The sequence below is a fragment of the Daphnia pulicaria genome, chromosome 1 (genome assembly GCF_021234035.1).
Source record: "Daphnia pulicaria isolate SC F1-1A chromosome 1, SC_F0-13Bv2, whole genome shotgun sequence".
NCBI lineage: Eukaryota > Metazoa > Arthropoda > Branchiopoda > Diplostraca > Daphniidae > Daphnia > Daphnia pulicaria.
Window position 1 is genome coordinate 6,690,362 of NC_060913.1, and position 13,656 is coordinate 6,704,017.

Here is a 13,656-nt window from a genome sequence, read left to right on the forward strand (position 1 = left end):
TTCTATTGCCTTCTTCCTAAAATTTCTTGTAGGCGAGAAAGCCCGCTGTGTGGCCGTGATAAAAGATTTTTAAATGTGTTTTCTTCAATTCCTTGGGTCGTTTACTAGCGTCTTATGCCAGACTCATACAATGCCGGGCCAATTCATAACATGGAATGACTTGGTGATGAATGTATATTTATTACTTTTTTTCCAATTTTGTTTCTGATTTGTCAAAATTACTTTAGCTTGAATTGCGTGATTTCAGAGACCTGTTCTACGTCGGGCGAACAAGACTTTTACAAAAAGTCAGCACCTCAAAGTAACACTTTTTTTTATTCTTGCGCGATGTCTCCGCCATCTTTCGCAAATGGTTGAGTGGCAAATTTACAGCAATATCACACTGTCTCATCCCCGTGATAATAAGCCAAATATCTCAGAGGAAAACCAGCGGTTAGAAGAACACTGAAAGATCATACGAACTGGAAGAAATATCATCTTAAGTTCAACTTTCATTTAAAGGACTTGCAACTCTATTGTTGTAAGCGAGACGGGCCGTTGGGCAAACGACGATAATAACCACCAACAAACCCGCGGGAAACACGGAGGTGAATCCCTTGCCTCGCTTGTTGGTCGAGTCTGACTGAAACGTCGACATCCGAGGATTCCGTTCAGTTCAGTTAGCCGACAGCAAGTGACCCTGCGCCGGATAGTACCATAGATGGTGTTGTCGATGACATCTGCAAACTGGAAGCCAACTCCTGGAAGAAGGCCGAAACGTTGAAACCAAACGTCTACTTCAACATAACAACTTCGGCCGACGGGGATTACGTAACACCATTAAGCCGAAACGATCAATTTCTTGACGAGACTAACCGACTTTTTTAACGCAGGACAAAAGCCAAGTCGTTAAGGACGAGAAGGTGTACTATTCGGTGGAAATGGCTGACTTTGATAAGTTCTGCAGGATATGGACGAATGCTCGCTGGCGTTGCGATGCCACAGTAAGCTAGACGGCCACTTTCTTTTTTAGCGTTATTTACCCGATCCCGCCATTGACATACCCCATCTGCTCTCTACCCATAGATCAACAACTCCTGACAGCGTCAACTGTGTCACGTTTACAACCGGCACTGAGCGAGACGTCACTGCAGAACTAGGCCGCATTCCCTGGCCCGGACCTTCAAGTGTCCAAAAGGCTACCACAAGCAAAGGAAGTGCCCAAACAACGATCTCCCCCTCTTCCTGACGGCTGGAGCATACCTCCCTTTTTCTGTAGACTGGAACTGCTACCCCATTCCTTACGGCCGGAGCAACTTAACTCGTCTCTGACGACTGGAATGTGTTTTTCGAATAGTGATTTGTGAAGTGACATACCTTTATGGATTACCTTATTAGTTGGGTACATACACACTTTAAATTCTTAGCATTATTCTATTTTTCATATTCTATTTTGAAATTGGTGAACAAATGTAAGTAATGCCCTTTATTTTTGACGTAATGGAGTGAAGGCGTAATTATTACATGTAGCTTTATAAATAGACGCCACGATAGGAATTACTTGTGTATTTAATATAAAATGTAAAACAATCGTTCCATTTTTATACTGTACTTTTCTCTTAATTTTCAGGTGCTTCCAACCCAAGCCAAATTGATCTGAACTTGACTGCTCAATGGAAAGAACCCCCAAATATTCGTCGTGTCTAGAAAATTACTGCTAATAATGATGCTAACCCTGACGTGGAAGTCCTTGGTAAAACTCCAGAAATAACAACTTTCATCTCTTTAATTTTTTTTTCTCTTTAATTTTTATAACTTTATTCTAGGTGGGGCCAAGAAAAACCATGCTTCATTTATTGGCTTTTGGCTGAAGGCACAATGGAGGCAAAAATATACGATCGCCACTGATAAATATACTTCTCCTCCAGCTGGGTGCTATGTAGCAGACAGAAGTCTCTTCTTCTGCGTTCTTCTCTGACAGCGTGCAACCTGATTGTTCAGCAGCATATAATTAGATTTGTGAATTTTCTTCTTTTTGTTATGTGTTCTATTGTGTGTTCTGTGACAAGGTAATTATCAATCATGTACACCAATTATATTGTGCAATTGCAATTGTGTGCCATTATGTATTCCTTTTATTAGGATGTAAAAGAAGCCTCGCACCACAGAAATATAAGTTATATCCTTGTTCATTAACACATACACAATATTTTTACTTACACAGTAAGGTGAACGACCACTAAGAGTTAGCGTTCTCTACCCGATCCCGCCATTGACATTCCCCATTTGCTCTCCACCCTTAGATCAACTTCTGACTGCGTAAAATGTGTCACCGTTGAGGGTCGGCACTGAGAGAGATTTCGACACAGAACCAGGCCACATTCCCTGTCCCGGAAATGTGGCCTTCAAGTGTTAGAAAGGCAACCACAAGCAGAGGAAGTGAAAAACCACTATGTCTTGCGGCACAGCGTCTTTCACTCGCTGACCAAAAATTATATTGAATTGGCTCGGTGATGGTGCTCGAGAAATAACCGAACCCATTGCTGACGGCTGGGTCTACTACCCCGCAGAGGCCCTCCGGCCAGATTATTTTGATTATACTATGTGCCAGTATACTATCTTCCGTGTACTGTGTGTAATGTGTTTTGTAAATAGTGATTTGTGAAGTGACATATCTTTATGAATTACCTGTTAACTGGGATAAATACATACGCGTTACATTGTGAGCATTATTCTTTTTTTCATTTTGTTTTTCAATTGGTGGACCGATGAAACTAATGCCCTTTATTTTTGTACATGACGGGCGCGTGATTATCATACGTAGCTGTATGAATAGACGCCATAATAGGAATTACTTGTATGTGTAACATATACAAGAGGAAAAAACATTTCTAAATAAAACCATCTTTTCTTCATAATCATCCATATTTTTATAACTTATTCTACTATTAATTTCAGGGGCCGCCAAAACAAGCAAAATTTTTTTTTTAGAAGACAGTTTGTTGTTTTTTTTTTAGGGGGGGGGGGGGGTAGAGCCTTCTAGAGTGTGTCGTATTTCTTTCTTCTTTTTTATGTGCTGTGTGTAATGTTGTGCACGGTGAGTGTTAAGGCTCTTTATGCTCACCATTAGGAGCTTCTCCTAGTTGGTCAGGTACCTGCACACTTCATACTGTCTAAAAATGCGAGTTGTGGGTACTAAATTTACTTAACAAACTAAATTTGCATATCCGTCCCTTCACAAAACTACAAAACAATCCTTAAAAGTTTTGGTGACGACAGTGCAATAGACTTGACCCTCTCTGACGCTCCTATCACAGGAAAGGCAAAAGGAAAACACTGCAAAATATGATTGAAACTCTGCCGTAGTGAGTGTCGTTAGTTCTGCTCAGTCTGCTGCCCCTCAACGAGTTTGGGAAGGAAACAATGTGGGTGAAAGAAAATAATTTAATTAAAAGTGGAATGATTCAGATAATTAAACTTTACAATCAATAATTTAATAACGTTTCAAAAGAACTTTATACATTTAAAAACTAATTTTATTCCCCTAAAAGAGCTACAAACCCAAAAATGTCCTTTAACATAGCAGAATTAACTTAACAACAGTTTCCATCATTATAAATTCTTAACCAATGCTGGTCTGTCTTTAATATATTTAAAAGATTTAAATAATTGAAAATTCAAATAAATTTGTACATCCGTCCCTCAACTAAACTACAAAAAATTTCCGAGTGTAAGTGACAAAGATTCACAGAAATAATCGGTTTGGAAACTTCGCTCGATTAATGTGTCCTAACATAAGTATGTAACTATGTATTATAAACTTTCCAAAAGGATTCTTAGTCAAGAAACGTGAGCCCTTTTCCCGACCATTGCTTGAAATCAAGTGAGGCTTATTGCACAAAAATATACAGTATTGCCAATTATAACTTGAAATTCCCGAAGGTATTCTAGTCAAAGTCGAACTGGGCTCAGTTTCAAAACGCCACCGCTGCAATTCAAACTGCAAAACAAGATTCCTTCGGTAATGTCCTTCGGGAATTTTTTTAAACGTTAACGAGACAGAAAATCAAGGTTAAATAGTAGAAAGTAAATAGTATACATACTATTATGTTTGGAAAATTCTGTTTCCCTTTATTTTCTTAAATGATTTGATTCTTATTAACTAATTGACTAATAATCTGTCAATATTATGAGTGGTGCGACTTAGGTGTGGCTGAGGCTTCGCCCCGCCACCCCACGTCGCACTTCATGTTTATATTAAGTTAAAGTAACAGTTATTACTATAGTAACAATACAATTATATCATGCGGTCACATGTTGCATTACATGAGTCTTGGCTTATAGATAGCGAGCTACCATCATACCCATTTTTTCCCTTCCGATGATATAACAATGATGGTCTAATGGTCATCAACCCAGACAGCCATTCGCTGTCTCGGAGTTCTAATCTTGATCAAGTCGGAAAGGAAAACTAAGTTTGTAATTTTTGAAAAATTCCTCTTAATAAGCTTTCGGAGGTAAATGGAAGTGGAAGATTGGTGGTAACTCTTCACGACCGCAAGAAGATCTTGATGACCGAGAAGAGGACAGAGGAAGAAGGGAGAGATGACCCAGAGCTTCAAAATGAATATAATCTAACATTTTTAAAATGTTCCTCAACTTCTTGGTTGATGACTAACTGTTAAAAAAGGAGGCATGGAAATTTTACTTGGACAACCAAATTTATTAAAATCAAGATAAAAAATAGTAAACTAAAAGAGGTAATAATACAACAAAAAGGGTTAAAAATATAAGAGTGGGAAAATACAAAGTAAAAAGAAGAATAAAGACGAAATCGAAATCGAACATAAAAACCAAATCAAATAATTAATACTCTCCACTCCCATAGCAGAAAACTTGTATTGCTAGGGAAAATCCAAACTTTTTTTTCTTTTTGTTTACACTGAGCATGCACTGACAGTTGGAAGGTTACGCAAAAAAGCGAATTCACTAACTAGGATTCGGCAACCAGCTAGGTAACAAATACGCAAATTAAATTTCTAAAACAGTAATAAAAACAAATGAAAACCCCGTTACGCAATGTATAAAATTTTGACAGAATTATGTACAAAATTTGGTGAAGATTGGTCATTCAGGGAAGAAACGTATAAAGGATTACAAAATGGACATTAAACCCTCTGAATTTCACTACTAGCTACTACTACCCTACCCCCTATATTGTTAAGGACCTTCGTATATAAATATACCTCAGGGATAAAATTCATATTCAGAAAACGACACTAAACATTAACGAAAAGTTTACGTAAATGTAACATCAATCATACAAATTTTTTTATGAAGCAGATTAAACAAATAAATCACATTTTACGAATATATATACAAATAGCTGTAATTTTATACAGCGATTCAAAATTGAACGGGGGCTCAGTTTCGAAACGCCACCGCTGCAATTCAAATTCAGAAAACTACAATAAAAATTAACACTAAATTTAAGATAAATGTGATATCAGTCACGCAAATTTTTAGGTGAAGTAGACTAACCAAAGAAATATCTTCAAAATGGACCCCATTTTACGAAGATAAACATACCCAGCTAGCCACGTATTTCCCAATTCATGACCTGGTCGTGACCTGGCAATATAATTGCTCCCGGCTATTTTGGGCACTTTATGGTATTGATTTGGTAGTAAAGATATTTGGCTATTGTGGCCAATTAGCTACCAATGGTTGCTAAATGGTACTTGATAAAAAATATTATCCCACTTGTGACCAATGGGCTCCCAAAGGTTGCTAAATGGTACTTGAATAAAAATATTATCCCACTTGTGAACAATGGGCTCCCAAAGGTTGCTAAATGGTACTTGATTAAAAATATTAGCCCATTGTGACCAATTTGCTCCCAAATGTTGCTAACTTTGACATAAAAAATATACTGCAATGTAACGATGAAAGTCACAAAACGCTTTTTTTACTATCATATTTAATCATGTTTGTTTTTACCAGCTGCATTATTTCCCCGTTAAGAACTTAACTTTCTTAAATAAACATGATAAATGAAAACATAAACTTATTTTTATTATTATAATTGACTTATTCCTAAGTTTATTTATTAGTAAACACGCTACGCACTTCTGTACGTAAATAAAAAAAATGTGCTACAACTGTTAATGTGTATGACAGTTATTAGTTTAAATTCATATTTATTTTAAATGGTCCCCTAATATCATATATAAAAATCCAACTGTAAAGGCGTAAATCACCCCATAAAAGTAGAAGAAAAACTTTTATATGTACGTTAAGATAAAACCTTACTAATGTGTGTTATGCACTTATGCTATGCCCTTTCTCAACAGTCGATTAAGTAACAAAGTAGTTTAATAAAACTATGCTTAAATTCATATAACTTCGATGGCGTAGCTGTAGCAACCTGGTCATAACTTGTGCTAGCTGGGTACGGGAATATTTAAATTCTGCAAAAACAGGGGAATCCGGAGTAGGAAACTGGATTTGCCTGAATTATTTCAGATTTTTAGGTCGCATAGCGGAATGGAGAAAAATAGGGGGGTCCATGGATTTGGTGCGCTTGAGTGGTGGATTGCTTGTTAAATATTTAAATTTCTATTTTCAAGAAGGTTTCTTAATACAGATATAGATTAATGTAAAGAACAGAGTTCATGAAAAAATTTCATTATGCAATTTGTTCCCGGTTAAAAATTATCTTGACTCCACTATAGAGTGGTTCGCTGTTGCCATCTTGGCACGGTATTTGCCCATTTTAGCGCAGCCACAAATGGAAAGCATTTGCATTGTCCATAAGAAAAGGGTACGGAAGTAAGGACAGTCAAGGAAGGGAAGAATAGAGTGGGGAAGAAAGGGGAAAGGGTCCCTCTTTTTTCACTCTCCCTTTGTCTTTCCACTCGTACATAACGAGAACGTCAACGTCAATTGTCTTTTTTTTTTTTTTTTTTTTGATGTTTGATGGGGCTCCGAGGAGGACATCTGGTGGCCAGATTTGTCTTCGGATGCTGGGCACAGGGTAGCCCTTTAGCCCCCACCTTCTTCTCGGTTCTTTTTTCTTTGTCTTGTGGTTTTTTGGCAAGTTGTCAGGAGGAGACGCCATTAGTTCGCTTGCTTTGCTGGGTTTTCCTAATTTTTTTTTTTTTTTTTTTGTGTGTTTTCTGCGTTGGCGGGTGCCTTCAGGTATGTTATGAAATTATAATTGTTGTGTACTTGTTTGTTTGTGATGATTTGCCTTCTTTAGATTCGGTTTATGAGTCTTGAGTTTTTGATGTATCTGACCAAGTGATGCTGGATCTCGAATTGGGTGCGGTGATCTAGTTCGATGTTGAGGCCCAGCACGTTTGGTAAGTTTAGATTGAGGTTCTTTTCTCTGAAGTATTGTGTTAATTCTAATCTCTCCATTTCCAGGGCGGTGCAGTGTAAGAGGGCATGTTCAGTTGTTTCTGGCTCTTCGCACTCAAGGCAGTTTGGGTTTTCTTGTGGCATCAGTCTGGCCATCTGTGCCTTTAGTCTGTTGTGTCCGGTTCTCAGCCTGAAGAGTATTTGTGTTATCTTCCTAGACTTGTGCTGGTGCCATTTGAGGGATCCGGTTTGTGTTCTTCTGTGGATATTTTCTTTCTCGTGGCCTGTTTTTAATTCTTCCATGTTTGTTCTTTTCAGGTAGTGCTTGTAGATGGCTGTTTGCTCGGAGATTGATAATGGGTTATTTGATCTGTTTGAGGATTCGTTGGATGAGCTTTCTTGTGAAGCTATGGTGTCTGCTCTCTCATTCCCCGGGATGCCAACATGGCTTGGGATCCAACAGATCCTGGTTTTGGTGCCTGAACTTTTGAGGTTAAGTGCCGTTTGGATTATGTCGTGAATGACGTTGTGTTTTTCATTTTCAGGTGATGCTAGTGCTTTTACTACTGACTTGGAGTCAGTATAGACGATTAGTTCCTGGATGTCTTGAGGGAGATTGTACACTATTTCCATTGCCCTGTGGATTCCGTAGGCTTCTGCCGTAAGGATGGATGAACCCTCAGTGAGTGTACCAGCTTCTTCGATGTTTAACGTTGGGAGTACTACTGCATAGGTCGTATTTTTTGTTTCTTTATTCAGTGATCCATCCGTGTACGCTTCTGTTCCGTTTTCTGTCTGGGCCTTATATTCTTGAAAGAGCGCCCTGGCTTTCGTCTGGTTAGCGAGAGCTTCTTTCTTTCCAATTTGCAGGTAGTCTAGGGTGATCGGCATTTCGGTCCATGGTGGGGGTTGGTTGCGCCGGGATTCGTGAGCCTTCGCTTCTTCATACAGGTTTAGGTCGGCCAAGATAGTGTGTGCTGTTGCTAGCTTTAGGGCGGGTGTGTTGTGCTCCTTCCAATTTACTGGCTTTCTTCTGAGGTTGTAGCATGGTTGGTGCATCGGGTGGTTGGGTTGCTTGTCGACTCTAATGAGGTATCGTCCGGATAACCAGCTTTTCCTCGTGGTTATTGGTTGGAGGTCTAGTTCAAGAAGCATTTCTTTAATGGGCGTTGATTGGGGTGCCCCTAAGATGATTCTCATTATGCCATTTTGAATGGCTTCGATCTTCTTTTGTCTGTTTTGGCTTGATGTTCCTGCAACCATGATTCCGTAGTCTATTCTGCTCCGTACGAGTGCTTTGTACATAATTACTAGTGAGTCAATGCTCGGCCCGTGTTTTGTGTTAGTTAGTATCTTGAAGAGGTTTTTGAGTTTCGATGTTTTTTGGATCACGGCTTCCGTTTGCCGTGTCCAGCGTAGTCCATGGTCGAAGTACACTCCCAGGTGCTTTATTTCCTTCACTTCCGGGATTTTTGAACCGGTTATGAATAGGAGGGGGTTTATTTGCTTCTTTTTTTGTCTTGTGAAGTTTATGAGGCTGGATTTGGGGGCGGAGAACTTGAATCGCCATTTTTTGGCCCATGCCGTGACTTCATCCAGGTATGGGGTTAGTTTAACTTCCGCGTCTCGTCCATTTTCAGCGAGTATATGGCATTCTATGTCGTCGGCGAATAGCAGGGTTTCTCCTGGTTCCTTGATAATGGGCAGGTCGTCTAGCATGACTGAGAAGAGTAGCGGGCTAAGGGGGGATCCTTGTGGGACACCGATTTTGAGCTCTCGGTCCTCTGAGACGGTTTGTCCTATCTGGACATTGAATGTTCTGTTTGTCAGGAAGTTTTTTAACCATGCTAGTGTTTTTCCAGTTATTCCTTTTGCGCTTAGTTTGTACAGTAGGCCTTGTATCCAGGTAGTGTCAAAAGCCTTTGAGATGTCTAGGAATACTGCGTAGGTGTTCATAGGGTTTATTTTGTTGAATCCTTTTCTGATATAGTGCTCTAGCCCGATGATGTTGTCCATGGTACTTCTTCCTTTCCTGAATCCTGACTGTGTTTTTAGCCTTAGGCCTTTGCTTTCCAGTAGCCACACCATTCTTCTATTGATGATTCTCTCCATTACTTTGCCTAGACAGGAGGTTAGTGATATTGGCCGATAAGATTCGGGTTCTTCTGCTGGTTTTTCGGGTTTTCTAATCGGGATTATTGTTGCTTTCTTCCAGTCCTCTGGGACATAGGCTGATTCGAGCATGCAATTCAGGAGGTCTAGTAGGTACTTCTTGTTGTCTTCTGATAGGTTTTTAAGCATTAGATTGTGCACTTTGTCTTGACCCATTGCGTTGCTTTTCAGGTTTCCCATGCCGTACTTTAGCTCTCGTTCTGTGATTGGTGTGTTTAGGCCGTTTGAGTCCGTTTTTGATTCTTGCTTCCTGATGTACTGCTCGAATCTTGGGTTATCGGGGAGGATTCCGTCGCTGTGGTCATATTGGCATGCTAGTATTCTGGCTTTTTCTTTAAAGTCGGTAGTTAGAAGGCGTGTTTCGGGGTCTTTTATGGGGGAAGAGAAGAGGTCGGGAGGAGTTGTTCCTCTTGTCCAGGCTTTTGTGAAGGCCCAGGTTTTTGTTGGGGAGCTTTTGGGGTTTAGGCTGTTGATGTGTTTATTCAGTGTTTCTTCTTTTGCTTTGATGATGGTTTTCTTTTTTTGAATTTCTTTTTCTCTCCATACTGCTTTATTTGATTCACATGGGACTCCCCCTCTTGCAGGATCGCATGCATTTCTTGCTTTTCTTGATTGGGCTACTGCCTTTTTGCATTCTTTTGTCCACCACGCCCTTTGTGGTTCCGCTTTCATTTGATTGGATGTTTTTTTCATTTTAATATTGTTTGTTGTGTTTGCTGAGTGGAGGGCACTAATGAATATTTGATACTTGCGTGAGGGGTCTCCTGTTCTATGAAAATCCGTCAATTCGATGGTTTGCCTTATGCTCGTGTTCCAGTTTTCCCAGTTGGCTTCGCTGAAGTTCCAGCTGGGTGGTCGATTTGAAGATTGCATTGGTTTGGTAACTAATTGGATGTGAATTGGGAGGTGGTCGCTGCCTATAAAGGGTCCTCGTTTCAATTCTGCTGTGGCGGCTAGGTGAGGGGACATTATTGCGAGGTCTATTGTGGTGAATTTTAGTGTGCTGGGGCATTGTCTTGTGCCGAGGTTGGGTGGAGTGGCTAACATAATATTGTTTTCTTTTTCTAGGAGGTTGGCTAATATTCTTCCGCTGCGGTTGGGATGGGTGCTTCTTGTGTCCCATAGGCCATGTCTTGCGTTGTAGTCGCCGCAGAATATGGTGTTGTTGCTGGTCAATCTATGCAGTTGGGTCAATTCATCCTCGTCGCACGCCTGGCCATTTGGTATGTAGATTGATATGATGTCTAGCATTTCATTTCTGCCGTTGTTTTCTGTGGATATTGATACCCCTATTGATTCGATTGTTTGCAGGTCTGGCAGCTGAAGTTGTTTGAACTGGAGGGATTTGTGAATTAATATTGCCACGCCTCCTCCTACCTGGCCTACACGATTTTTATTTACTACGTAGTATTGTTTGAATTTTACGCTGAATGAATCTCTCCAGAACGTTTCGCATAGTGTGACTATGTGGGGTTTGTGAAGGTGCAAATGTGCTTTGAATTCTATTAAATTAGACTTTGTGAGGCTTCTTGCGTTGTATTGAATTAGTTTAAGGTTCATCATTTTTTGGTTGTTTGTAGGGTGCATGTGCCGCTTCTAAGTTTTTTGGTTGCTGGATCAGGTGCAGGTTCACTTCTTGCGCTCTTGTTGACGGCCGGTCTTGTGCCAGTGGCTACTGGTCTTGTCTCTTCTGGTTGGCTTGTGTCCATGTCGTCGGTGTCTGTATCCGGAAGGAGCTTGGCCAGTAGCAAGACAAGCCTGTCTAGTTTGGAGTTCGATGTTTGTTGGCCTTTTTCGAGAGTGGCTAGTGAGTCCCGGACATGGTTTACCGTTGTGTCCAGTTTTCCTACTTTAGCTTCCAGGGTTTTCACCTTAGCAAGTTCGGCTTTGATTCCGGCGAGGTCTGTTTGTAGGGCCTCTACTTTCCCTTTCAGGGTTTCTGTTTCGTGATTGATGGGAGGCGAAGGCTCACCCAATGCCTGGCTATAGCTAAGATGTTTATTGGGGTGGGCAAGGGGTGATCTACCTTGTGCAGTCGTTGTTGGTCTGGTTGCCTGCTTCATCCTTAGGAATTTTGGGCATGACGGCGAGCTGGCTGGGTGTTTGCCCTCACAGTTGATGCACCGAGCAGGGGCTTGGCAGTTTGTCATGTCTTCGTGGTGTGAGCCACAGTTGTTGCATCTTTCCTCTTCCCTACAGTGGTTGCTTGTGTGGCCCAGTCTTTGACACCTTTTTGAGCACCTTGGTGGGCCAGGGATGTATGGCCTTGTCTTGAACATCATTCCGTTTAGGGTTATTTCACTTGGTGCATTTTCTTCGAATTCGAGGGCCACTGTTGGGGTAGGTGCTTTACCTAAGCCTATCTGGGATTTGAATCGATACACTGACACTATTTTGTAGCCTCTGTCTTGGAGCGCGTGGTAAATTTCTTCATCGGTATCGCCTAGTGGGACCTGGTGGATGGTTACCCTGGATCCGCTTGCTGCGTTTGGAAGTTTGCAGGTGACCATAATCTTTCCTTTGTGCACATAGTTTATCTTTAGGAGTTTTAATTGCTGATCTTTAGTGGCTGGTCTGATGAATAGGTCGCCCCCTGTGGCGATTGAGACTCCTCCTTTTTCGAAGAGTCCTAGTTCTTCTTCCAATTCATTGACTATTTCCGCGATTTCTTTCGATTTCATTTGCTTAAATGATTTTCCGTCTTCTCTCTTGATGAATATTGGTACGATGGTTGATTCGGTGCTGGTCGACGCCATTTTGGACTTGGGGGGCGTCACCTGGGGGGACGGGAATTTAAGTTCTGGATGGGGTATGTATTCGCGGCTTTCTTTATGATTTGCACCAGCCCAACTGGTCGAAACCTAGGACTAGGTGCTACGGGGTGTGAATTTAGCAACAGCCCAACCGGCCGAAGCCTAGGACTAGTTGCCAAATGACGGGTATCAACAGCCCAACCAGCCGAAGCCTAGGACTAATTGATATTACCGTATTCTTCGGATGGTTCGATCGCAAGCTGCAGGATGAATTCTTCTTGCTCTTCGATTTGGTTTTCCGCTCTGTGTAGTTGTTGTTGGCTAGCCGATTTTTTCAATTCTTGGTAGATTCGCTGCGCCTCACGCGTTCGTTCTTCAATCAGTCGCCTTCTTTCCTCTTCTCTTCTTTCTTCAATCAACAGCGCCCTTATTGCCTGCCGTTCACGCTCCCGTTGCTCGCCTGCTGACTCTCGGCGTTGATTGTGACCGGCAGCTTGACGGGCCCTGCTGGGTTTGCTGTTGCTACGGCGCGGCAGCTTGGTGGTTTCGAGCCAGATGGCCACGTTACTCAGATGAGAAAGAGGATGGTATGGGGGGAATTTCCCACTTGGTTGACACTTCGATGCCGAAGATACGGTCGGATACGGCACACACCACTTTCTTAAGCGCAGTTACTTGAGAGGAGGGGTTCAATTTCTAACTTGAAGTTTTCGATTTTTTTTTTTTTTTTTTTTTTTTTCAGGAGGTTGGGCGGGATTCTAGGTTCGCGCCGGCTGGATGAAAGCACTATTGTCTGGAGCGAGAGAAAGTACGTCTTGACGGTGCCGTGGCTTGGGCCGACCTCACGTCAATTGTCCATACTTAACGTAGCTCCAATCGTTTGTTCGAGAAGCAGACGGTTCTTGAACAAAGGATTGGACCTACGTTAAGCGTCAAGCGTAATAAAAATTTTCGTTCTGCTATCGGCCGCAGTGGTGCGCATCGGCGTAAACTGCGCACGACTTCTTACTCGACTACTACTTTTTGGTTGGAATAACATCTATAGAGCAAACCAATCACGCGTACCCCAGCCATGGCAACCTCGCGGCGGCCTTTTATGTGAAAATTCACTTTGGATGATGTGGAGTTCTTACAGGTTTGGGGAGGGTCCCTTAGATTTTAGTCTGTAGTTTTACTCTAGTTTATAATGGTAAAACTCTGTTGCAACAGTAAAATAGGGAATTGAACAGGGAATTACGTAAGTAACCATGACAACTCAGTAACTCACGCCTCGTCGTTGCGGTGTTGAGTTCCTACTTACTAATGCTAGAAATGACAATGCTGCTACTAATATTAATGCTACTTACTAATGCTAAATTTGAGCAATCGGAAGTCCAAAAAGGATTTTTTT